We start from the raw sequence: 26,828 nt of genomic DNA on the forward strand, positions 1-26,828 counted from the left end.
CAAACCACCTGTGAATAAAGCTGGCATCCACCAGATTTTAAAGAATCTGCCTGTACGCTGAACTTCATTTAGAGAAAGGGTGATTGTCACGGTCCCTACTGTGCCAAGCAGACAGCAAGGGACCTCTCTGTTGGCTGCTTGAGTTCTTTACCTCTGAGCCACCCCTCAGTTTGGTATTCTGCTTGCTTTCCAGCTAAGGTGGTTCTGAATGATGTGCTGATCTCCTCGCAATCTGCACCTGTCTCTCCTGGTCCAGCTGAGGCAGGTTACCCAATCAACTAGGGTATAAAACACTGCCTCACTCTGAGGGATTTGTCAGTTCATTGTGATTGTCCTGTCTTTGCCAAAGGTTCCTGTGTACCTATATTCCTGTGCTTTTCAGCTACAAGACTGACTCTGGCTTCTCACCCTGGCTTTGTTTATCGTGTATTCTGAATTGTGGAATCGCTGACCATGGCTTAACTTTGACCATCCTTTGGCAAATCCCTGTCAAGCCCCCGTGCACAGACTCACAGCCCAGGTAGATTCTTACTTTGTTACCATGGGCTGTGTGTATTTGTAAGGGTGAGCATACAACTCTGCAGTATGGACTCCAGCCAAGGTAAGCCCTTACAGTGATCCCCACAAGCTAATGTCCCGCAATACAATATTGCCATTTTTTGTTTGTACAATATTATTTCAAGAAACCTTATACATTTAAAATGTTCAGTCAAGTTCTAATTTTAATAAGAAACCCATAGCCTACAGCATATGCTGTTTTAAAAGTGTTTTAGTGTGCTAAATGACTATACAGATCTACAACTTTGAAATTACTCCAGTGACATTGTCTTAAAGCTAAAGTTTAGTTTCAGGATTTTTTACGGTAAGTGTGTATGTACAGTTGTACTCAAAAGTTTGCATATCCTTGGAGAAATGGTAAGGTATGTACCATTTTTAAAGAAAACATGATTGAGCAGGCAAAACACATTTCTTTTATTTCTTTACTTCGTATGGGATTTGTATCTAACTGTAGATCATAAACAGAATAGCATAATCACAAAACAAAACAGTAAACCTGTAGGAACAGGAGCATCTGAGCTACTAACTCTTGTGCAATGCCTGATGAGCCTCGAGAACACAGCACTCAGCCTGTGAAGTCTCTGTATATAGTCCATGCAAAAAAAGAAGAAAGACTGGTGCTATAGAAGTTGGCTAAAACATTGTTTTATTATTGCATGTGAACGACAGTCAAAAAGAAAGCCAATGCGTTTCGGCCATCAGGTCTTAATCATGGCTTACAAATAAGTGACACAAAACAGCTTAAATAGTAAAGACTAAATCGCATGGTCAACTCCAACGGTCACATGACCCAAAAAAAGGGGTCTTGGCAAATATAAAAACATAGAAAAGAAGAGCACTATAGGCATACAATTGTACACAAATGTATATAAAAACATGTATCACAAAAATAAAAAAGGAACAGCATTAAATATAATTAAAGAGTACGATGAAAAAGTATATACCTCCAGATGTCTGTTTCTATGTCAATTTCTCATTTGTATTTGTTAGATGACCAGCCTGGCTTCTACGTTTTTATTTATTTTTTAAGTTTGTCATTTGTGCGATACCACAAAACACATTTATTAGTCACATATTCAATATTGGTTATATATACAGCGCAGCACTAATTCTATTTATTACTTTTTCTTAGGCTGATCCGAGCAGGCCATCCATTGACTCCTAAGGGTGGGCGAATGTCAGCGGAGATGTGTGCGCTGACACCCGTCTGCCATCCGATCCGCTCAAGACAGATGTATAGTGATACATCTGTTATCTGTCTCGTGGATCGGATTGTATGAGATCTGATGAAAACGGACATGATATCCAATCTCCCCATAGAAATCAGCGGGGGTCTGACAGGTCCCTCCATGCTCAATGAGCAGAGACGGACCTGTCATCCACAGGCTCAGCTGAGATCTCCTACTGAGCTGGTGAACTCCACTGAGCGGATCCGCCCTGTGTAAAAGGGGCCTTAGTGTGGGAACAATTTAAATGTCAGCAGCTGCATTGGAGAGTGGGGCTAACAAATCTGAATATGGGTATAGCAGCCAAAATGCTTAAATATGAAGCAAAAACAGCCAAAAGATATATATATATAAAAAGATAAATACATATCACTTTACAAGTCCACATCCCATCTATGGTTAAGGCCAAGAGGGATGCGGGTCTGTAATCTGAAAATCCAGTAGACTTCATGCTCTAATAATCTATAGTATCTATCCCCACCACGTTTTTCCGGCATCACTCTCTCAACACTAAAAAAGCTGAAAGAACTCATATTTCCTTTATGCGCATCCCTAAAGTGTTTGAATATGGTGGAGATGTTTTTTTAGCATTTTCATTCATACTATCGCAGTAATGTTCTGCCATGTGGGAATGAAGTGGATGAATCGTGCAACCAACATACTGCAAACTACATGCAGTGCATTGGATTAGATAAAATCTGTACCACAATTGATATATTTCTGTATTTTGAACTCCTCTTTAGTGTTGGCTGAAACAAAACTCTTGGACACGGAGCGCAGATAGGTAAACCACGTTTTTTTTTCTTGTTTTTTTTTATCAAGGGACACAAGACTTGAAGATAAAAGAGACCTAAGTGTAGGTGCATGACGACTGGACAAACGAACACCATTAGATAAAACATTATATAAGGTTTTATCCAAATACAGATTAAGGAGGGTCTGCTTTATGATGTTAGTGATTTGATGATATTCAACTGAGTATGGTGTGACAAAAGTGACAGGCTGTTTGGAGATCTTGTGTCTCCTCAAATTCCTAGATTTGGATCAAACGGTATTGGATAATAAATCCGCTCACTGTTTGGCAGCTGCAACCTCAAAACCTCTGTGGATGGACCACCAAGGATAACCTCTGGTTTCAAGCCTGTTCCTCCTGTACTTGCCATTCATTATTAAAAGAAACCTCCTTGGAGCAGTTTCTTCTTGCTCTTTTAACTCAGAGATCAGGAATTTCTTATCTGAAAGCGGCAAATGGAGATCGCCATGTTGGCCTTTATCATAATTTTGATCTGAATGCGATAAAATTCTTTGTATTGGAACACATACCCAGCCATGAAGGGGAAGGACATGTAGATAAATTATTACTTCAGAGAGAGACCAGATGGATCTACTTGAATGCTACTAAATACCTTGGAATGAATGAGTTTATAAGCTATAAACATTTTTATAACTATGTTAAAAAGTCAGCCTTTGATAACTTATTTAGATAATAGTATAGTGCTAAACACATTGGAATATGAAATTGGAAACTTAGAATTATTTTGTATTATTAATTGATGCATTTATTTGTTTAGATTATGGTTGTAATAAAGTCAAAGTCATATCATAATTAATGCTGTCCTACAAAATGTTTTTTTTTTTTTTTTTGTATATGAAGCAACACCTCAGAAGAAGCCGCTTGGGGTATGCAGACTTTTTATCTGGGTCATTTGGGTAGTTTCTGTTGTGATTATGATTTAAAAAGAGTAAAAACTTTGGGCCAGATTCACAGAAGAAATACGCCGGAGTATCTACTGATACTCCGGCGTATTTTCAAATTTGCCGCGTCGTATCTTAATTTGTGATTCACAAACAAGATACGACGGCATTTGGCTAAGATCCGACAGGCTTACGGCTTCGTACGCCTTCGGATCTTAGGCTGCAATACTTCGGCCGCGGCTGGGTGGAGTTCGCGTCGTTTTCCAGCGTCGGGTATGCAAATTAGCTTTTACGGCGATCCACGAAGCTACTCGTGTGCGTTATGTCGTTTTTTCCCGTCGCAAAGTTAAGCCATCTTTTTCATGGCTTAACTTTACACCAGCCATGTTAAGTACGTTACGCACGTCGCCATTCACAAACACGTCAGGGCGCCGTAATTTCGCGCAAAGCACGTCGGGAAATTTACTAACGGAGCATGCGCAGAACATTCGGCGCGGGAGCGCGCCTAATTTAAATGTTACACGCCCAATTTGAATTAGGCGGGCTTGCGCCGGACGTCTTTACGTTACTCCGCCGCAAGTTTATACTCAAGTGCTTTGTGAATCAAGCACTTACGAGGAAAACTTGCGGCGGTGTAACGTAAAGACGATACGTTACGCCGCCGCATTTGTACCTGAATCTGGTCCATTTTTTTTTTTTTTTTTTTTTTTTTTATAATAAATGGCTTTGGCCAAACACTAACTATGAGTGAAAGAGAAGTTTTTGTGTTATCGTTCATATTCTCTGAAAAATAGCCAAGAAATCATAAATTCTGCCAAGGTATGTAAACTTAGGAGCGCAACTGTATATGCCCATAGCCCGGTGCTGAGAGGGAGGGGAGAAGGTTTGTCTACTTCAGGGATATGCAATTAGCGGACCTCCAGCTGTTGCGGAACTACAAGTCCCATGAGGCATTGCAAGACTCAGACAGCCACAAGCATGACACCCAGAGACAGAGGCATGATGGGACTTGTAGTTTTGCAACAGCTGGAGGTCCGCTAATTGCATATCCCTGGTCTACTTCCTGGCTTCTTCTGGGCCACAAACACTATTGAGAGGTAAAACCACAAAAAAAAGAAATGGGTTAAACAGGGTACAGTAAGACCAGTTCCATAACATTACAGGTCTTAGGGTGAAGTGTACTGGTGTCTTTTGCTAGCAAACATTTGGGGCCCTTTGTTTTCAGAGTAGGTTTAGTCAAGCAAAATTGAGACAGTAATCTAGGATGTTCCGTTCCTCTGACACTAGAAAGGGGAATAGGTGTCTGCATGCAGTGTCTGTACTTTGTTAAGAAATATAGTTGGGTTTACACCCGCTCAGCAATCCTATATATAAGGGGTCTCCAAACTTTTTAATACGAGGGCCACATTTGTAGATTTTACAAGTATTCGGGGGCCGAAAACATCTGCATGTCTGTGTCCCCATTAGAGTCTCCCCAATATCAGTGTCCCCCCATATCTGTGCCCTCCAACAGAGTCTCCATATTATCAGTGTCCCCATTGTCAGTGTCCCCAGCATAGATTTCCCAATTATCAGTGTCCCCAGCATAGATTTCCCAATTATCAGTATCCCCAGCATAGCTGTCCGCAGCATAGCTGTCCCCATCATCAACATAGATGTCCCTGTTATCAGTGTCCCCAGCATAAATGTCCCCATTATCATTGTCCGAATTATCAGTGTCCCCAGCATAGCTGTCCCCATTATCAGTGTTCCAAGCATAGCTGTCCCCATTATCAGCATAGATGTCCCCATTATCAGTGTCCCAGCATAAATGTCCCCATTATCAGTGTCCCCAGCAGAGTCTCCTGTACATGTATGTGTGCAGATTTATGCCCATTTGACGCTTGCCTGTACGAGCCGACTTCTTCACTGTAGGAGCCGACTTTAGCTCTCCTGCACCTCCCAACTCCTGCCCACTGCTACACACGCAGGCTTTAAGGTGGAAGGGAGGGATTCCTAATATAAACAGGAAGCCAGGAGGTGCCATGCTGATGTCACCTCCTAGCAGCCAATCCTTAGTTCAGCACAGCAGCCAATCCTCTGGCATCATGGAAGGGTGTACGGGGAGCGGCTTTTTGTCCTGGACCTGCCAGGCATATACTGCTGATAACAGCAGCTGCTTTTAAAAGCCAGCAGATCGGCAAGCTGGGGGCCAGACAAAACACACCTGCAGGCTGGGGTTTGGAGACCCCTGCTCTATTTGATGACACAGCAGAGATTCCAAATGCTGGTCCAGGCTCCTGGCAATGTTGTAAGGCACCGGATCGCCTCCCGTCGGCCGATCAGGATGGTAGCTAAACTGGCAAGGGGACCAGACAGCAGTCGACTGGACACCTGGATGGGTATTGTGATCCCTGAAGCGGTGTGGGTTGTCTCTGCTGGGTGGCACTGGGTTGTTGAGCAGGGTCCCTGGGCTGAATGGTGGGGAACCGTGTTGTTGTGACTGTTCCTAGATCTCCATAGCCATCCTCTCTCCTCAGTCACCTGTTAGCACACTCATGGTAGTCTTCAGAAAAGCGTGGCTCTCTTTATCTCTCAGGTCAAGTTCCACCCACACAATCACCTCACCTCTCCTTTCTCAGATGCTGATAGACAGTATGGCTCTTTCTCCCTCTGTATTGGGTCCAAACTGTGGCACAGCAAAGTAGATTTTTGTGGCTTGGTCTCTGTCTCCCTGCAAGCCACCTAAGCCTCTCTCCCACATCCCACTTCCCACCTATCCCACCTCCCCTCTTTTTTTCTGGGGCCCCAGGCTATGAATGAATGAATGACTTGTATAGCGCTACTCATGCAAACTGAATCGCCTCTGGGCGCTTTTTCCAGCCAGTGTCTGCTTGGCTGGTGCGGTCATTTTACCCCGTAGGATCATGACATGCTTGGGACACACAGTCATATATATATATATATATATATATATATATATATATATATATATATATATATATACTGGGCCAATTTGGACAAGATCCAATTTACCTACCAGCATGTCTTTGGAGCGTGGGAGGAAACCGGAGTACCCGGAGGAAACCCACGCAGGCACAGAGAGAACATGCAAACTCCAGGCAGATGGTGTCGTGGTCGGGTTTCGAACCAGCAACCCTTTTGCTGCTAGGCGAAAGTGCTACTCACTACACCACTGTGCTATCCTTTCTCCACAGGGCATGCTGGGGCAGTAGTTTATTGCCCATTAAATCCTATGGGCTGCCTTGTCTCTGGGACTACATGTCTCATGTTCCTCCATTTCCACTGAGTCTACGTGTTCAGAATTTATTATTCCGCATCTTACAAGCTGAAACTGAAATCTGACTACCATTCTTCTTGTGTCATACGGCCTGGAAAGACAGCTGAAGTTTTTTCTCTTCCTTCTTGCAAGATAGAAGCACTCCTCCCCAAGATAAGTGATTATACCCTGGGGCCGGCAGGCTGATGCACAAGCTCATCTGACCTCCTTAAAACCGGGGTCCAACGATTGGGTAAGAGTCAGTATTTTTATTTCTTCAGCTGAATATAAAGATTCAAGTTTCTTCATGATGTTGGGTTAAAGTCTGCAGCGATTAATGAACTATTGCTTGGAAATATCTGGTGGTCAGGATTTTCTTTGAGATATTTTTTTGAGGACTTTGATCACTCAATTATCTATTTTTTTTAATTAATTTTGGGTTTATATATATCTTTTTTTGTTCACCTGGTACAGGGTGTATCTACACACCAATTTTTCATCACTTTATGGTTTTGATATAACATTATTCACTCCCTTGTGATTGCACAATATAAATGTTTGGGGTTGCGCGCTTATTTATTTTTTGTAAGGATATCATAGTACCTATAGTTACTATTACAAATATATTAATAATGCAGGAAAATGTATATCTCTTTTTATTGTGATTTTAAATTGATATTCATAAAAGAAAACCTTTTAAGGAATTGTGGTGTTTCAGCACCATAAAATCCCATGTATGTCCTACTTGGTGTCATCACTGAAAAGTTAACTTGGCCATGTGCTTGGGGTCATTGTCGTGCTGGAAAGTCCAAGAGTCCATGTGTAGCTTTTGTGCCGAAGAATGCAAATTGTCTGACAGTATTTTCTGATAACATGCTGCATTCATTGTGTCATCAATTTTCACAGGATTCCCTGTGCCTTTAGAGCTCACACATCCCTAATACGTGAGCTACCACCATGCTTCACAGTGTGAATGACATTTTTGTCACTATAGGCCTTGTTGACCCCTCTGCAAATATAGCGCTTATGGTTGTGCAATAAATGTATCCGAAGTGGCTAATAGTCATTATGGCTGTGCCCATAAAGAAGTGGCTAATAGTTGGTTCCCAGCTGTCATACATTTTTTTTTTTTAATGGCCCTGAAGTGTATTCAAATAACTGGCAGGTACATTATCGAGAAAGAAAGTGGTGTAGGATGTATCAATAGCAACAGATAACAATCTAGTGTTCCTGTTATCTGGACTACCTTTATAATCCTAAGTAGAATGGGCAAATGGGAGCATAACACCAGTAGAAGCAATAAATGTATCAGAAGTGGCTATTCTAATAGTTAGGGCAGTTCTCAATCTCTCTTACAGTACCAGGGGGTGAGTATCTCCATTAATTGACACCTTTGTTTGTGCTTTCTACAACAGTTCCTTACATACCCATGAAAATTTGTTGACATTTAGTAAGTGAAACCTTTAGAAGCAGATATCTACCTGTCTTCCACTTGCTAACTTTTTTTAAGGGTAGGAATTTTCTTCAAAGGTAAATACAGAAATCAGCATAATTCATGCACAGCATTTGCATTTCAATCAATATGCCTTGGAAATGGCAAACACAGAGCAAACTTTCAGATATTTTTTTCATTTGGAAAACTTTTGTGGAATTCATAATTAAATAAAAGTACTGTGAAATGTAAGTAATCCACAAAGAAAACCTATTTACATTACAAATTCATACTTGCAAGTCAATTACAAACCATTAATAAGGCACTTGAAAGTAAACAGACATTTTCAAGTATTTTTGTTAGCTTCAGAATCAAGTCTCAGGCTATTCTGTTGGAAACCGACATGTGACATATGAATATAGACAAGAGTTTAGTTTTCTGATGTTATACATGCAATGTTGTGAGGAAAGATTAATTTAATTTATTACAAACTTTTCTTTGGCTCCTGTAATTTCCTGACCATCAAGTCCTTTTCTGTCATGTTTGCCTAGATTCAGTAAGTATTAACTAATTAGGCAGATCTGTCAAAGAATGTTTCAAGCAATGGGATCAGTTCTGTATACTGTATTTGCACAATGTGTCATTTATACATAAGCGTGTAAATATAAGTATTATGGCATGGAATCTTACCATTTATTCCTTATGGTCTTGATAACACTAGATGTTTTTGTTGGTGCTGTATTTGTCCTGTAAAGTAATAATAATAATAATATAAATATTTTTCGAGTAATTTTTTTTTAATTATTATTAAAGTGGATGTAAACCCCCCCCAAATAAATGTTTTGATGTCACAATGTAGAGAATAAGATTTCCTATCATCTGTGCCCAGTCTTGCCACACAGAGTTAATCCAACTCTTAGCAATCCTCTTTTTTTGTTCAGTGAAAATTAACAGACTTCCAGATAAAAACCTGTACAAATAAAGTCCTTTCCGTCCCCTTGCTTCGAGTGACATACATTGCCTCTGTTGCTTTTCTGATATTAATATTTGTTATTATATTAATAATTATTATTATATTGTATATTTAAGATTTAATATCTCGCATATACGATATATGGTTAAAATAAGGGTTCTGTGACTAGAGTGAAAAGCTTTAACATAACACATTTATTTAGAGAAAAGATATTAGCTATCTAACATACTGCATACATATACAGTTTTAAAGTAAGGGAAATAAAAGTTAGTTTCAAATACAAGATAAGCACATCACACTAAAAGTATTAAGAAAACAAATTATGACAAAGTAAATAAGTGCAGGGGAGAAGATAGATTCTGATGTTACCTTGACATCCCGGGCCCGGGAAGTTCTCATCATCTCTCTCTAATTCTATTGATGAGACCCCCTGACTTTATAATCCTGATGTCACTTCTGATTGGCTGAAATAGCCTTTCCTTTTATGGTCACAGCTTCCTTCCACCTTAACTATATGTCCCTGAGGCCCACTCTGATTGGACATTACTATCCTTTCCAAATATGGGCAACATCCTAGTTCTATCTATTAGCTATGTATAGGTTTGAAGTTTAAACTAATTACCTCTAGCTAGTTAGACCTCCTGTCTATTCATGGAAGAGTACAGTCATTTCCAGGTGACACCATAAAGTGCAAACCTTTCCCACTGTGATTTCTTCCTGACTTGCTTTGTATGTCAAAAGGTGTAGCAGATTGGTCGTCTCCGGCCACCTTCCTACAAAGCAATCATGCATATCAAATACGGAGAGTGCTAATTAGATATATTCAATCCCTAACTGTCAGCCTATTTAAAGTATCTATCAGAACTTCTCCCCCACCACACATATACTGTTATCGTAATATATATTTATACCTATGTACAATAATGGCGATTAGACATTAACAATTCACCCAGGGCAACAGATGACCCCTTGTGGCCAGTTGAGACAGATGAGACTAGGCCACACTTTAAGTGAGTAATTGTTTATGTCTGATATCCATTAGAATGTTAAGTTTCTCCCTCTGCCATTTTTTTTTTTTTTTTTTTAGAAGTCAGCCAAGATATATCACCATGCCCGTCATAAAAATCAATACCCCACATTGCAATATGAGAAAACCTTTTCATCCCATTTCCCTCCAGGTTCTAGTGGTGACTAAGCTAAAATCCCCATCATGTAAAAGTTCATTTAACCTTTCCTCGGTTTTCACCATATCATTACTAATTTGATTGTGGAGGTTTACTGACAAAGTATACATTTTTACATCAACATGGGGTATGTATGTGCTAGGATCTGGGACCTCAGGGGTCCTCTCAATGATGTCAACACTGGTATGGGGTTTCTATAGTTTGCCCAATAGTACTGTACTCATGTGGAATGAAGCAAAAATTTGGATAGGGTATTTGGACACGACCCCCATAGAGGAATGTCTGGTGATTGGTAACGACACAGTACAGTCCATCCATGTGGTAGGTGACCCTTGTGCTTGGTGTTCTCCATTTTGACCACTTCACTGGGCAGTTAGCCTCCATTTCACGTGGAATGGTTTCTTGAGTTGGTTGGCGTGGACTTTCCAGTTGGGGGTCCCTTGCTACGTTGGCTGTGGGATCCGGGTCATTGTTTAGACCACAGACTGGGGTGTCAGTTTTAAACACATCACAACGGCATACGTATCTATTGTCTTTGACAGTGCAGCAGGCAGTGTGCGGTGCTTTCCATCGCCCTTGAACTTGAATGAGCATTTCGGGGAGGTGCAGCCTTTCCTTGTACACGTCATTCTCGAGGTATCCGAGGGAGTGTATGGACGCCATTGTGTTAAAAGTAGTCCTCTTGTGGATGGAACACGGCAGCGACATTGTGAAGGATATGTACATTAGGTCACGGTAGGTGCACAGTGACTGGCTTTTCTTGCAAGAAAATGGCCCTCTATTTGGGTGTGGTGTCACTATCCCTATGCTTCAAATTGTGGAAACTGGCAAAGGTTTGCACGTGTCTCCAAAATGTACATTCATTCCACCACTAGTATTAGTGTGAGTACAATACCATTGTGTAAGATCTGTGTCTTTTTTAAGATAAAATTTCCATACGTGGTGCATATTACCTCTTGGCCCATACCATCCTCTCTAGCTTTATGTTATAAACCGTAAAAAAAATTAAATAACAAAACCTTTCCTCCCCTGCAAGCCCCTCAACACCCTGCAGAACTGGTTTCAGCACTTGCCGAACCTTTTTATTCACCATTTCCGATATGCCGGCGAATCGCTGTCAAATCGGCTTGGTTCCAAATTGACATGTCAGTTTCACAAAGTTATGGGTTGGATGCTAGTATGCTGTCCGTGCCCTTGACCTTTCTGGATCTGAAAATGCCCCTGTGGTTCTGCCAATGGATCCTGAGTTTGCTTGCCTGGGAGGTAATAAAAATCTACTAGCAAGGAAGAGTAAAACAAAGATACATTTGTCCGGGCACATGAGCCGAATTCGGCCATGTTCCACTGGGACAAATTAAGTACCACCTGCACATGAATAAACTTAACGTTATTAAACAATATTCCAGGGATTGAGTTTTCCGTTAGGCTACTTGGTGGTTCCTCTTGCAGTGTTGGGCATTCCAAGGAGGTTGGTTTGTAATAGGGGATTGCAGCTGTATTTTTGGACAAAATTGTAGGAGTAGGGGTGTTAGTCTTTGGGGACACCTGCAAGGTACTTTTCCCTGGGACGTACTGAAGAGTGGATGCATGAGTGTTGCTGGACAAGGGGATGGAGAAGAATATTTCCACTCTCCGGAATCCCTCAACCGTGTCTCTTGAATCAATAAACAATAAAGATCCGTTGTGAAAGCTCATGGCTCTGTTCTGGTAGTCCGTGATTTTCCCAGCAACGCCATTCATCCAAACTAGATGATTATCAATGGGACTCCACCAATAAACTTGCTTCCCTACAGTCCCTACAATGGCCACAGGCATTAAGACGGATTCCCCCTCTAGACAGTAGACCGGATTCTGGTCAACGATCACGCTGATGAGCGGTCCAGTCTTCTCTCCCTTGGTATGTTCGATCAAAGCAGGATCACAATCCACATCGACTTCATGGCTCTAAAAGGGAAGAAAGCAAAACATTTTAGTTGCAGAATTTTGTGAAGGCACAAACAATGGGGCACAAAACTGAGCCCAGTAAATTCAAAGGAATTTCCCAGATCTCCCCCCCTTGTGCTCCTTGTTTGGCCAAGCAATCTGCTACGTAATTTTGTTCCCAGTATGGGGCAGTGCCTATATGACCTTTTACTTTGCACCCCCATGTTTTGACTGGCAACTTTTGCACCAATGTTGCAATATATTTCACCAGGAATACGTGTTTACGTGGAGACCCATCTGAGGACATGTACTGGTGGGTGTGCCAGAAGGGCAGAAATTCTGTAAGAGCCTTACAGACCCACGCAAAATCTGAGTATAACACAATTTCTTGATCCCCTTTCATCATTTCTAGGGCATGAGCAATCGCAGCCATCTCAGTGAATTGTGCTGATTTGACCTGACATGACCGAAAGATTGATGTTTGGGTCTTTGCATGCGGATCGATAATGTATATTCCCAATCCTGCATGTGGGGAACCATCCACGTAAAAACATGATCCATCTGTGAAAATTGGGACTGCCTTTTCCGGGACCTTTTCATTTGCTGACAAAGGTCTAGAGAAATGTTGTGCCGCTGATTGTGGGGTGATAGCACATTCATGCGGTGTTCCTTGGAAAAGGAGGCCATGGGCAATAGTGGAACGAATATTTGTTTGTTTGACTTTAATGTCTTGATTTTGGAGCAACAGAGCCCAATGGGCCTGTCTGGCATTGAATACATTGCCATCTTCCACTCTGTCTGTGAGTAGACACTTAGTGGGCATGTGCAGAATGACTGTGTTAAGTCTTATGATGTATGTGTAGTATTTCGCTGCCCACAACGTGACAAGAAGGTGTTTTTCACATAGAGAGTACTTCCTTTCCACAGGAAATAATGCTTTAGAAGCATATAATATGGGTTTTTGTTGCCCATGGATTTCCTGTGCCAGAACAGCTGACAGGGCTGTCTCTGATATGGCAGTCTCAATGTGAAAGGGCAGTTGGTACTCTGGGTTGGCTAATACTGGCGCTTGTGCTAAAGCTTCTTTAAGCTTCTGCACTGGATTGGTGTGTCGCTCCTTTTTCCCCCAAACATACAGTGGTGCGGACTTATGCGCCCCATCAGGGATGATATCCCACAAATAATTTACCACTCCTCGGAAAGATCTGAGAGTGGGCTTACTCACTGTTAGAGGGAATTGTAGGATGATTTTTACCTTCTCCGTGGCTATCTTACTACTGTTTGCTGCCACTGTAATCCCCAGAAAAGACACAGATTCCTGCGACAATTGTGCGTTAATGGGGTTACACGTCTGTCCCGTTTTTCCTAGGATTCGTCGGAGTTCCTCCAATAGCCGCAAATGCTTTTCTTTGTCGCATGTGGCTATAAGCAAATTGTCATTGTACTGAAAAAGATTCTTAGTAGCAGAAAAATCAGTTAAAATATCTCTCATGGTTACATGTGAAGTACTGTGTTCATGGGATCTAATTTTGCTAATGACATCAGCCATACTCATAATGATTTGTACCGGTTGAATGGGGTATACATTGGAAATCATCTCATTCCCTTCACTATCAAACCCTAAAAATGTTTGATTTCCTTCATTGGAAGATAGGATCTGGGGAGTACCCATGCTGGGGGGCTTGTCCTTCTCCTCATTTCTGGATAGCTGGTCCCCATGGTCTGGTGAGTCCATGACAATGGGACCTTCTCGATTTTCCTGTGGCTTTGCGATTTCTCCCCTCGCCACAGGCAAAGTCGAACTAAGATCCATATCTTCCTCAATTTCAAAGGCACAGGTATTACTATGTTCTCGTATGCTAGCCACAGCCTGTCCTTTAAATTTTTCTTTGTTAGGTTCATGTAACTGATCTTGCAACACTTTGTATGCAATAGTTACATGGTCCAGTTGTGTTTCAACTTTAATTAGCATGCTTTTGTATTGTACCAGTTCTTTTTGGGCCAATTGGTACTTTTTTAAATTTTCCTCCTGTGAGGCATTAAGTATTTGATTAAGGGTAGATAAGGATTGTACTTGGCTTTTTAAAGCTGTATTCTCCTTTTCTCTTTCAGAAATTGTAATATTTTTATTACAGACTATACCTTCCAATTTCTTTATTTTAGTATGCATAGACATGCAAGCCGCATACATGCCTGCTAAGGCTAGATTTTTAAGTTTTTTGTTATTTTTGGTTGCTTTTGCTTGTTCTTCCAATACTTTAGTATCACAGGCAAAATCCTTGTTCTCATGTTTATGCGTAAACGTTGCTACAACACTTTCTAGCCAGGAATCCATTACGAACAGCTAGTATGCACAATTTGTGAGCTGAATTAAAGTAATTGTTCCCTTCTACTGTAAAGTCATTTACAGTAAAGGAGAAAAAGGCCAAGAGAAAAACAACCAAATAAAATATATTCCCCAAAAATACAGTTTAAAAAAAAAAATATATTTTCAGCTGTCCCTAACACAGTCTTTTTTATTTTTTTTTTATTTTTTTAGATTAGAGTGGAAACCTAATTATCCTTGACAAAGCATTGTGCCTATCTTGTCTGAATAGTAGACAAAGGAAACAATAGAAGCCCCCAAGGATCAATTAGGATGAACACCTCTAAGCTATCAATAGCAAAGGTAAAGAAAGGAGTGTTTACACTGTGTAACACTAACCCAAAAATAAAATAAAATAAATAAAAATAAACCAAAAATGCAAGATATCACTTTCAGTATTAAACATCCACTGTTTTGTACTGAATTAACAATAATGAGAATGTTACTACTTGTAAAATTTCCTCATAATAAAAAAAGTCAAATAAAACTACATAAAATTAGAACCAACTCTTTTGTAGATTTGATTTCAATGTTAGTGGACATATAATTCAACTAACAAAAACTCATTGAACTTTTTGAACATCAAAGTCTAGTCAGCTTTTTCTTTTTTTTTTTTTTCAGTGTCTTTCTGCAGACAACAGAAAATAAGCACGTTTTTTTGTATATAAAAAAAACAATCCATAAAAATAAAAGCTAAAACTAATACAAAAAAAAAAACAAGAACTAAAAAAAAATCTTAACAGCAAAAATTGTGTAATTTGCAAAAAAAAACAATAAACATTTATTTTTTTCCACAAAAACCAATTGACAACCCTTTCAGTGTGTCAATATAAATGATATTTAAACAAAAATGTGTGATCCCATCCTTATCTCTCCCCATTACATTGACCGGTTATAATGGTACATCCGAGATTTTTTATCAATTATGATTTTGGGATATTAATGAAACACAAAAAAAAAATAAAAAAAAAATAATCAAATAACCTTAGAAAATATTAACATATATTTTCCCTAGCTAGGATAGGATAAACTGACTCAGTTTGAACTCCTACTAACCTTAAAAAAAAAATAACTTGTGGGTAAGCTGACTCAGCTTGAATCCCTTAATTAAAAAAAAAAAAAAAAACTTGGTGTATTATCTCTCCTAATACCCACTAAAAAAAACAAAAATATTTTACTTATCTTTTCCTTAGATATTTGTTATTATTAAATACTTTCAGTCTTGTTCACAACGTCGTGGTCGCCACTGTTGCTTTTCTGATATTAATATTTGTTATTATATTAATAATTATTATTATATTGTATATTTAAGATTTAATATCTCGCATATACGATATATGGTTAAAATAAGGGTTCTGTGACTAGAGTGAAAAGCTTTAACATAACACATTTATTTAGAGAAAAGATATTAGCTATCTAACATACTGCATACATATACAGTTTTAAAGTAAGGGAAATAAAAGTTAGTTTCAAATACAAGATAAGCACATCACACTAAAAGTATTAAGAAAACAAATTATGACAAAGTAAATAAGTGCAGGGGAGAAGATAGATTCTGATGTTACCTTGACATCCCGGGCCCGGGAAGTTCTCATCATCTCTCTCTAATTCTATTGATGAGACCCCCTGACTTTATAATCCTGATGTCACTTCTGATTGGCTGAAATAGCCTTTCCTTTTATGGTCACAGCTTCCTTCCACCTTAACTATATGTCCCTGAGGCCCACTCTGATTGGACATTACTATCCTTTCCAAATATGGGCAACATCCTAGTTCTATCTATTAGCTATGTATAGGTTTGAAGTTTAAACTAATTACCTCTAGCTAGTTAGACCTCCTGTCTATTCATGGAAGAGTACAGTCATTTCCAGGTGACACCATAAAGTGCAAACCTTTCCCACTGTGATTTCTTCCTGACTTGCTTTGTATGTCAAAAGGTGTAGCAGATTGGTCGTCTCCGGCCACCTTCCTACAAAGCAATCATGCATATCAAATACGGAGAGTGCTAATTAGATATATTCAATCCCTAACTGTCAGCCTATTTAAAGTATCTATCAGAACTTCTCCCCCACCACACATATACTGTTATCGTAATATATATTTATACCTATGTACAATAATGGCGATTAGACATTAACAATTCACCCAGGGCAACACCTCTCACAATGAACTGTGGATCACCCCCCATATTATGATAAACATCCAGGAATGTCCATGTGTCCAAGCTAGTGCACGAGATATGTAAAAACCCTGTCACTCGAAGCAAGGGGACGGAAATGACTTTTTATTTAGACAGGTTTTTATCTGGAAGTCTGTTAATTTTCACTGAACAATAAAAGTGGATTGCTCAGAGCTGGATTAACTATGTGTGGCAAGACTGGGCAGAGATGATAGGAAACCTTATTCTCTACATTGTGACATAAAAAAAAATGTTTTGGGTTTACATCCACTTTAACTACATGTAGTTCGATTAAATATGTCACTAAAATGCCTGATATTTTATTCTTGTTACATTTAATTTAAAAACATACATTTGCAAACATACTGTATGTGAAAGTTACACTGGAGCACCACTATAAATATGCACTAATTACTGTATAAATGTGACTGGCATTGAAGGGGTTAATACTAGGGGGTGAGGAAGGGGTTAAATGTGTACCCTAAATTGTGTTCTAACTGTAGGTGGAGGGGGGGTGACTGGGGGAGGTGACCGATCTATGTCCCTATGTACAAGGACACAAATCGGTCTCCTCTCTCCCCTGACAGGACATGGATCTCCCCCGCCAGGCACTCGCATCGGCATCTCAGCGAGCACGCGCGCAGGCCGTAAAAACACGGCCAGTTAGAGATTCAGAACCACCCCGCGCCAGTATAAAGTCGTACGGCCGTCGGGTAGTGGTTAAATGCATTTTTTGCTGTGAAAATGACAATGGTCCCAAAAATGTGTCAAAATTGTCCGAAGTATCTGCCATAATATCGCAGTCACGAAAAAATAATTAATAAAATTGCAATAAAACTATCCCCTATTTTGTAAACGCTATAAATTTTGCGCAAACCAACCGATAAACGCTTATTGCGATTTTTTTTTTTTTTTTTTACCAAAAATATGTAGAAGAATACGTATCGGCCTAAACTGAGGAATTTCTTTTTTTTAATATCTTTTTGGGGGATATTTATTATAGCAAAAAGTAAAAAATATTGAATTTTTTTTCAAAATTGTCGCTCTATTTTTGTTAATAGAGCAAAAAATAAAAACCGCAGAGGTGATCAAATACCACCAAAAGAAAGCTCTATTTGTGGGAAAAAAAGAATGCCAATTTTGTTTGGGAGCAACGTCGCACGACCGCACAATTGTCAGTTAAAGCGACGCAGTGCCGAATCGCAAAAAGGGGCAAGGTCCTTTAGCTGCATTTTGGTCCGGGTCTTAAGTGGTTAAAGAATAAAGTTACTTTTGGGAACATGTTACATGTTCCACCCATTTTTTGATAACATGTTCCCACTCCTGCAGCCGCCCCCCCCCCCCCCCCACACACACACACACACACACACTCCTCTGGCTTTAGTGACAGCAGGCAGGGGATCTTCTTTGCGGCTTACTGTCACTCTTTAAAAAACGTGGCTGTGCAGGGCTGCGCTCGCCCCGACTGCATCATTCATTCAGAGTTCTGTGAATGGGAAACTAAAAGTACCGACTTCATTTGTGGCTGTTGGCTTGTAGTTCTTAAATAACTATCATGGTGCAATGCTTTACAGGCTTCAAGTAAAAAAAAATTAATAATGCAAAATGGTGTGCATTTATAATTATTATTATTATTATTTTTTATTTTATTTATGAACTTATCCTTTAATACATACGTAATACATTTTTACAGAACTACAAATGAAATAAAACATCTGTATATAACAACAAAAGCATGCTTGTCTTTGTCTGTCCTTTTTAAATGTTTTACCATAAAACTTGCATAAATAGACTTAGCTAATCATATGTCAGTCCATGTAAATATATAATAAATAGAATATTTTAGATGAAGAAGGCCACAAAAAAACAGTCCATCAATTTTCATTGTCTTTTAGCTCACAAAAGGATGGTTGCACACATTTTCCTAATTAATGTGTGCAGCATTGTATGTACATGTGATCAGCAATAAGACATGCTTTATTTAATTTGATCCGCTATGACAAGGGCCCAGCAGGAGCAAACTGCACATTAGCACTGCTTAGAATTAGGTTAAATGGGATCTTGTGGGTTTTTTTTTCTGTTGGGCAAAACATTTTTTTACTGTACAATTCAAGCCTGTCTCATTTTTGTTGTGCACTTTTGACATTATGTGCAGTAATGTGAATAGGCAAGCTAAATTAAAGTGTTTTGTCTCATGCTTCTGGAATTCAATTCAATTTTTTCTTGATTAAACCATAATATGTAAATGTTGCACAGAAGCTGCATAAAATTCAACCCAATCTTTTATCTTTTGACAAAACTAGGTTGGCTGCATGTCTGGCAAGTAATCAACACCATTCACTATATATGCAGCAGATTCTAAGGACTCACCTTCAATACTGTCTAATTTATTGTTTATTGTTTTAGAACTAGAATCTCAGACGACACCAACTGAAGACTTGAATTTGCCTTGGGATTTAACCAGAATATTAAAACAAATGTTTTAACAAAAGCTGTATGTCACCCATATCTTTTTGTTTGGACAAGGTGTCAGTGCACCATTCAGAGCAGAGGTAGGCATGTGCTGAGAAGGAGAATTTAAATTAAAAATGTGCATGTGCTAAGAAGATGACCTGGTATAATTGTCAATACTATACCTGGATGTACTTTGGCGCACGTTCCTACACACCTGGTGCCAAACGCCCTATATAAGGACACTGGCTAGAAATTGCTGGATGATCTTCTGCTGCCTGACGCCTGGTTTGACCCCCGGCTTGCTCTAAGGACTCTGATTCTTCTAATTAACCGTGTATGGCCCTGGCCTGTTCTTCTGACTACTCTCCTGCTTGCTCCACCTGCTTCCTGTGTATGACCTCAGCTCCATTCCTGACCACACTCCTGCCTACCTCCTAGCTGGTTTCTCCGTGTATTTCTCCTGGTTTCTCCATGTATGACCTTGGCCTCCATCCTGACCATGATTCCTCAGTCCGGTCCCGACAGTCTGATCTCTCTCTCTTGTCACGGGTGCCATCTCGCTTGTGCGCGCTGCCTTGGTCCTGCTACATCTGCAAGACCCACAGTAGTCCTGCCAACAGCCCTGACAGATAAGCTGACCACTATCCAGTAGACACCACTGCAAGCAATCTCCAGTAGATCTACAGTACCTAATCAACACCCATGCTTCTTGGGGCCTTACACTCCCTGTTCTCTCCTCCAGGGGGGCTTGCCACTTAGCCGCAAGGAAAGCACTCTCATCAATTTGGCCTCCAACTATGTATGTGACACAAGGACTACATCAGTTAGAGTATAAAGTAATTGGATCTAAGGTTCCTAAACCAGAGAACCAAAAAGAGAAGAGGGGGCCAATAGGACTATTACGGTACTGGTACAAAAGTACAGATGAAAATATAAATTTAAAACAAGAAATGGGTTTTATTCAGACACAAAACAAGAAAGAGTACAGAAATAAAATGGTAATAACCAAATACAACACCAATATAGAGGTCCCCAAGGGGGGGGGAACAACACGATGGGTTGAAGGTTATGATGGTCTCAACTAGCTTTGCGGTGTGCACCGCTTCATCAGGAGAAAATCTAAAAATCCTGCTAGGTGAGAACAGCGGGTGCAACCAGACAGGGTCCCATGCGGACACATGTGTGGAAAGACCTAATTGTCTTAATGACAACAAAGGTAGTAGTAGGTAGGAGGGTCCCGGGAGCAGGAGCCCAATTGTAGCACATGAGGGAATTGGTGAGTGTGTGTGAAACTTGTTGAGACCGTTATAACCTTCAACCCATCGTGTTTTCCCCCCCTTGGGGACCTCTATATTGGTGTTGTATTTGGTTATCACCATTTTATTTCTGTACTCTTTCTTGTTTTGTGTCTGAATAAAACTTATTTCTTGTTTTAAATTTATATTTTCACCAGTACCGTAATAGTCCTATTGGTCCCCTCTTCTCTCTTTTTCATTCTTTAATTTGGGGACCCTAGATTCAATTACTTTATACTCAAACTTTAAGGATGATGGTACCTTTCACCACAGTATCTATATACTTTACCTCAGAGGCTCTTATTTACATCAGTTAGAGGTAGAGGAATAGAAGAGACAATAGTTTTCAGAAATAAACCATATTTAAAGTCTACAGCTCTGTAGTGCTTTAATAAAAGTGTAACTATGGGCCAGATTCACAAACGAGATACGACGGCGTATCTACTGATACGCCGTCATATCTCTGTTTCTAACTATGCGACTGATTCATAGAATCAGTTACGCATAGCTAGCCCTAAGATCCGACAGGTGTAATTGAATTACACTGTCGGATCTTAAGGATGCAATTCTAGGCCGGCCGCTAGGTGGCGAGGCCATTGCGGCCGGCGTAGAATATGCAAATGAATACTTACGGCGATCCCCGAACGGCCCATCGATCTAACTCTACGTCGTTTCCGTCGAGTTACGCTGCGTAAAACTAGGGCTGAGCCCTAGTTGTCTTAAGCCATGTTAAGTATGGCCGTCGTTCCCGCGTCGAAATTTAAAAATCAACGTCGTTTGCGTAAGACGTCCGTGAATGGCGCTGGACGCCATTTACGTTAACGTCTAAGCAAATGACGTCGGTGCGATGTCAGTTAGCGCAATGCACGTCGGGTAATTTACCCGACGGAGCATGCGCAGTACGTTCGGCGCGGGAGCGCGCCGAATTTAAATGGGATTAGCTCCATTCGATTGGGCCCGCCTTGCGCCGGACGGATTTAGGATACACCGCCGCAAATTTCTAGGTAAGTGCTTTGTGGATCGGGCACTAACTTGGGAAATTTGCGGCGGTGTAACTTAAATCGTTTACGTTACGTTGCGCCCGGGCTACGTGAATCTGGCCCTATATTCTTAACTTGGGAATTTTTTTTTTTTTTTATAATTCTTAGACAAGAAGTTTTGTAACATTAAATAGTGCAGCAAATGAAGATATGCATAATGCAGCCAACCTGATTATATTGTCTAGAAGTAAAAGGCCTACACAGCTCACTGCCTTTAATTTATCTAGCTACAGTGTAGTGTTACCATAATTCTAATGCCGCGTACACACGATCAGGCTTTTGCCTGGCCAAATCGCATCGGAATTCCATTGGAATTCCATCGGAGAAAAATAGAACATGTTCTATATCTAAACTTCAACTCCAATAAAAAAACTAAGAGCTACACACGATCGGAATATCCGATGGAAAAAGTCTGTCTGACTTTTTCCCATCAGAAATTCAGATTGTGTGTATGCGCATTAGTGTCACATACCTGACTGTAGTGCCTAAGATGTTGAGGCCGCTTGCACAATTCCCATCCAAGCACCTCTGATAGTAGAGGCAGGGACTGCTCAGGCAGCAGAAAGGCACAGGTACCAGGAATCTGGAGCAGTGAACTTGAGAATGAAAATGCAGGAATCCAACCAGTGGCAGTAAGACATCAGATCACAAGCTGTGTTCAGCAACAGTCAGTTAGGCAGGTGCATGATCACGAATTGGGTTCAAGATCGGGGACAAGCAGGAGTCGGCAATGTGTTGGTAGCGAGGTACCAAGTCAGGAAAGAGAGTCGTTGTCAAGTCCATGCTGGGGTCGATAACACAGATGGGCAGCGGACATAACAGACAAGAGAAATCTGAAGATAAGTGTCAGATGTAGCTGGCTTGGCAGCAAGATTAGCAGGTTTTCAGGACCATCGAACACAGGGATCAGAGCTGAAGACAATCCAGCAATGAGGCTAGGTAGACCTCAGGTTTAAAGAGGATGCTGAATGCCAGGATCTGTGGGCATGGCCATGTTTGCAATGCTGAATGAGAATGAGCACTTTCTGTACAAGGTTCCTGACAGTTAGGTTCCACAAGAAAATAACAGCCCTAGACAGACCAACCCATCTGCAAGCAACACAAAGGCTGAAACCCTTTAGGTAGCTGTAAAAAAAAAAAAAAAAAAAACTTTTAATGAAGTTTTATACTTTGATGTTGATAGTTAAATTCATTTTTTATATACAACTAATAAAATTTCCTAAACCTGTTTTGATATTAGCCACCGGTAATACCCTGAACAACAGTACTGGCTGGCAGATTGAGGGAATGTGCTGAAAGGAGTAGAGCGCACACTGAGAGAAATTGATGTCTTATCAGTGTGCTTCTGCTCTTTCATTGTCCAAACAGCACGCTGCAGGTAGGGAAGTGACAAAATGGCCACCCTCTTGGCTTGTGCTGTCTGTCAGGGGTGTATGAATCACAAAGGTGGCTGGACAAATTTATAAATACATTGGTTAACCCCCCTTTTTCAAAAATATGTATGCAGAGACATCATAAGTACAATACTGGCAAGGCCATGCATTTGTTTGCAGAGACTGAATCAGTACTCTGATCAGTGAATCAGACATTTCTGCAGAAATGAATACTGTGCTACAGGAATTTGCACAAAGAGGGAATTACACAGACAACAGAGACTGCAGTGTGCATGTGCAGGAGAAAGAGAAGAGGCTCAAGAGGATCGCACAACAGTGGTTTAGGTAAAGCGAGGACAGGTTAGAAGGGTACTTGTGAGAATTGCTGGGGAGAGACATCAGGTCCCACCAAGGCCTATATCACACTTGCAATCCATTCACTGGCGATAACTCACCAGCGGCAGTATCACACAGAGCTGAGTAGTTTCTGTTTTTACAGCGTCCTTCCTTTCCTTGTGTAGCACTACCCCGGAGGAGCTGCTGGATTTTTGGGCGGCGTATTACCTCATGGCTCCACCGTAATTCCTACGGGTGAATGTTGCATATTGCATATGGTAGAAGTAAAAGAATGTCCACGACAGGTGCTTTGTTGCAGTGCTCTTTATTACCCAGCCAGGTAAAAACAGTAACTTTTCGTTAGGAAAGGAAAGTTGAAGAAGAATGGAGAATAGCAGATTCAGGCGTGATAATGGAAAACGGTTCTGCTCCCAAACGTAACCCTTCTCCTGGCAGCCGGAGTATCACTCAAACAATTGTAGGATAAACTCTCTGCCACAGACCCTCCTTAGTGAACTTGAACTTGAGAAAGAGCCTCTGCCACAGACTCCCCTTGGTGAGCCTCAGAAAGACACCTCTGCCACAGGTCCTCTCTGGATTGAATTCTTGGAGATATCCCTCTTTAGATGAGTTACGCCTCGATCTCCTTCAACTTGTCGCCCAGGTACTGACTGACAGGTGGTTAATCCCTCAGTGTCCAGCTACCTCGATCTCCGGTGGTTTGTCCAGGCCCATTTAGACCGCCAGCCTCTCAAAGGCACTCCTCCTCACTCACTGGGTCCCTATCGCTGGTCAGATGCTATGGGCCAGCATGGTCCCGAAACAGGAACACCGCGTGGCACGCACGCCCCAGCCAGGTAGGCCATAGCGCCGGGGCGACGTGGTGTGGCCACCCTAAAGGTGGGTGCCACACTGGACGAAGAAGACCCAGACCAAATGGCGTCTGCCTCATAAATACCCATCCCCATCATGCACAGCGAGGACAAACCCTCCTGATTGACTGCTGGCAAAGAGCACCCAAACCCTGACTCCACTGCTGCCACCTGCAGCACCGGGGCTGGAATAACACCCCAGTACAACAGAATAAGCCCACAGCACAGCCAAGCTGAGACAGAGACCCTGGTTTGCATTTAACAATCTGGATCAGCGTTTAACTACACTCTGATCTACCCTTAAATTTAACTAGCACCAGTACTATAAAGTACATAGGCGCTACACTTGTGATGAACATTCTGCAGCATTTGCCTCAGGAAGGGAGCGTTGTCATGGAAAAAACTGAGCATTTTCCTGCCCAAGTCCAGCAATTTTGTCCAATGCACTAAATATGCACATTCATTTTAAAATAATAAAAGTTTCAGTAATGCAGACTATTACAGCTATCAAATGTTAACAACAGTTAAAAATGTTATCTAGGAGCATAACACCAATGATACTTTCCTTGAACAGAATCATAGATGTGGCTTACAGGGAGCAAAACATAGTCATAGTCATTGCCCTATTAGTAAAGAAAGTGAAAGCTGGAAGCACAGGATGCCAACAATTCCACACCCCAGCATGCAGAAAATGGGATCTCATCATTGAATTCAAAAGGGTGGGGGCTGGACTTTGGACTCGTTGATGTTTGGACCAGTGGCAAAGGATAACGGCGGGAGGCAGTTTTCAAGATATTAGGCTCTATGAGCCTAAAGTTGCTACTGCCATAAAAACTGTCAAGCGACGACATAGCAAGGCACCTCCCTGGATACCATGGCGCCCTAGCCAGGACTTATGCGGCCTTTCTAGAAATCTGGTTCTCTGCATTTGACCTGCAGTTGACATCTTTCTGACATGAGTTTCATGTGCTTCAAGCTGGTTTTGCATTCTCATTGACACAGGCACTAAAAAGTTCTGCCATCAGCCATCTGAAAGGTCCTCCGGCATTCTGGACATGGTCCCTGTGACCTGGGACTTTTGTGTCCTTTGTGGACTTTGAAATGTTTTATGACCTACTTGTTTGTGAGTAGGGATGAGCTTCATATTCGAGTCAAACTCATGTTCAACTCAAACATCGCATGTTCAATCGTTCGACGAATTACGAACGTTTTGGGCCGTTCGCACAGTGCATTGCTGGCTGATGCTTGGCCAATCACAGCTTGCAAAAAACGGAGAGCCATAATTGGCCAAAGCCAGGGTTGCTTTGGCCAATTATGGCTCAGGGGGTTTAGTACACGCCCCACACTATAAAGGGCCGCCTGCAGGTCAGCCTTGTGTAGTGTGTTGCGGTGGTTAAGAGAGACAGAGAGAGTGTCATTTTTTGCAGGTAGATAGAGCAGGCAGGCAGGCTAGTCAGTTAATGTTACAGTGTGTAGAGGAGATATATACATCCCAGGTGTTGTACATATATTTATACACTGTATAGTTTAGCTAGATCAGTTCGTCCTAATTTACTGGCAGGCAGGTGATTGTGCTAGCTGCAGTATTCTTAAGTGGTTTATTGCCTGTGTCCTCTGTAGTTTGCACCTACAGCTACTTGGTGTGTACTGCCCGTGTCCTCTGTAGTTTGCACCTAAAGCTACTCGGTGTGTACTGGCTCTGTGCTCTGTAGTTTGCACCTAAAGCTACTTGGTGTGTACTGGCCGTGTGCTCTGTAGTTTGCACCTAAAGCTACTTGGTGTGTACTGGCTCTGTGCTCTGTAGTTTGCACCTAAAGCTACTTGGTGTGTACTGGCCGTGTGCTCTGTAGTTTGCACCCAAAGCTACTTGGTGTGTACTGCCCGTGTGCTCTGTAGTTTGCACCTAAAGCTACGTGGTGTGTGTACTGTCTGTGTCTGTGCTATTTTTCTCAATGATTTTCATCCATATTGCAGGGACCAGACATTACATTAAAGCCGCAAGCAGTTTTAAATTACTTTTTTCTTATAGTAATCTCATTTTGTGCAGGGACAGTTCTAAACATGTGCCACTTCACAGGCATACTATAGACACCCAGCAGGTACAATATTTAAAGGATTTTTTTTTTTTTTTTTTTTTTAGCATCATTAAAATCACTGCTCCTGATTCAGGAGCAGTGATTTTAATGATGCTTAAATAAAAAATAAAAAAAATGAAAAATTCCTTCAAATATTGTACCTGCTGGGCGTCTATAGTATGCCTGTGAAAAGGTCTTTGAGAACCCGGGTCTTGCCCGAGGGAACATGTATCAATGGCAAAAAAGTTTTAAAAACTGTATTTTTTTCAGGAGTCCTGAAAAATACAACCGTTTTTAAAACTTTTTTTCCATTGATACATGTTCCCTGGGGCAAGACCCGGGTTCTCAAAGACGTTTTACGACAATAACTTGCATATTAGGCTTTAAAATGAGCACTTTTGAATTTGAACGTTCGAGTCCCATAGACGTCAATGGGGTTCTAAATGTTTGCGCGAACGTTCGGTCTGTTCGAAGGTTCTGGTGCGAACCAAACGGGGGGGGGGGGGGGCTGTTCGGCTCATCCCTATTTGTGAGCATATTTCTTTTCTTTTCATACCAATAAACACCTTACTTAGGTAATGCGCAAGGT

Source organism: Rana temporaria, chromosome 4, assembly GCF_905171775.1.
Source record: "Rana temporaria chromosome 4, aRanTem1.1, whole genome shotgun sequence".
NCBI classification, from domain to species: Eukaryota; Metazoa; Chordata; class Amphibia; order Anura; family Ranidae; genus Rana; species Rana temporaria.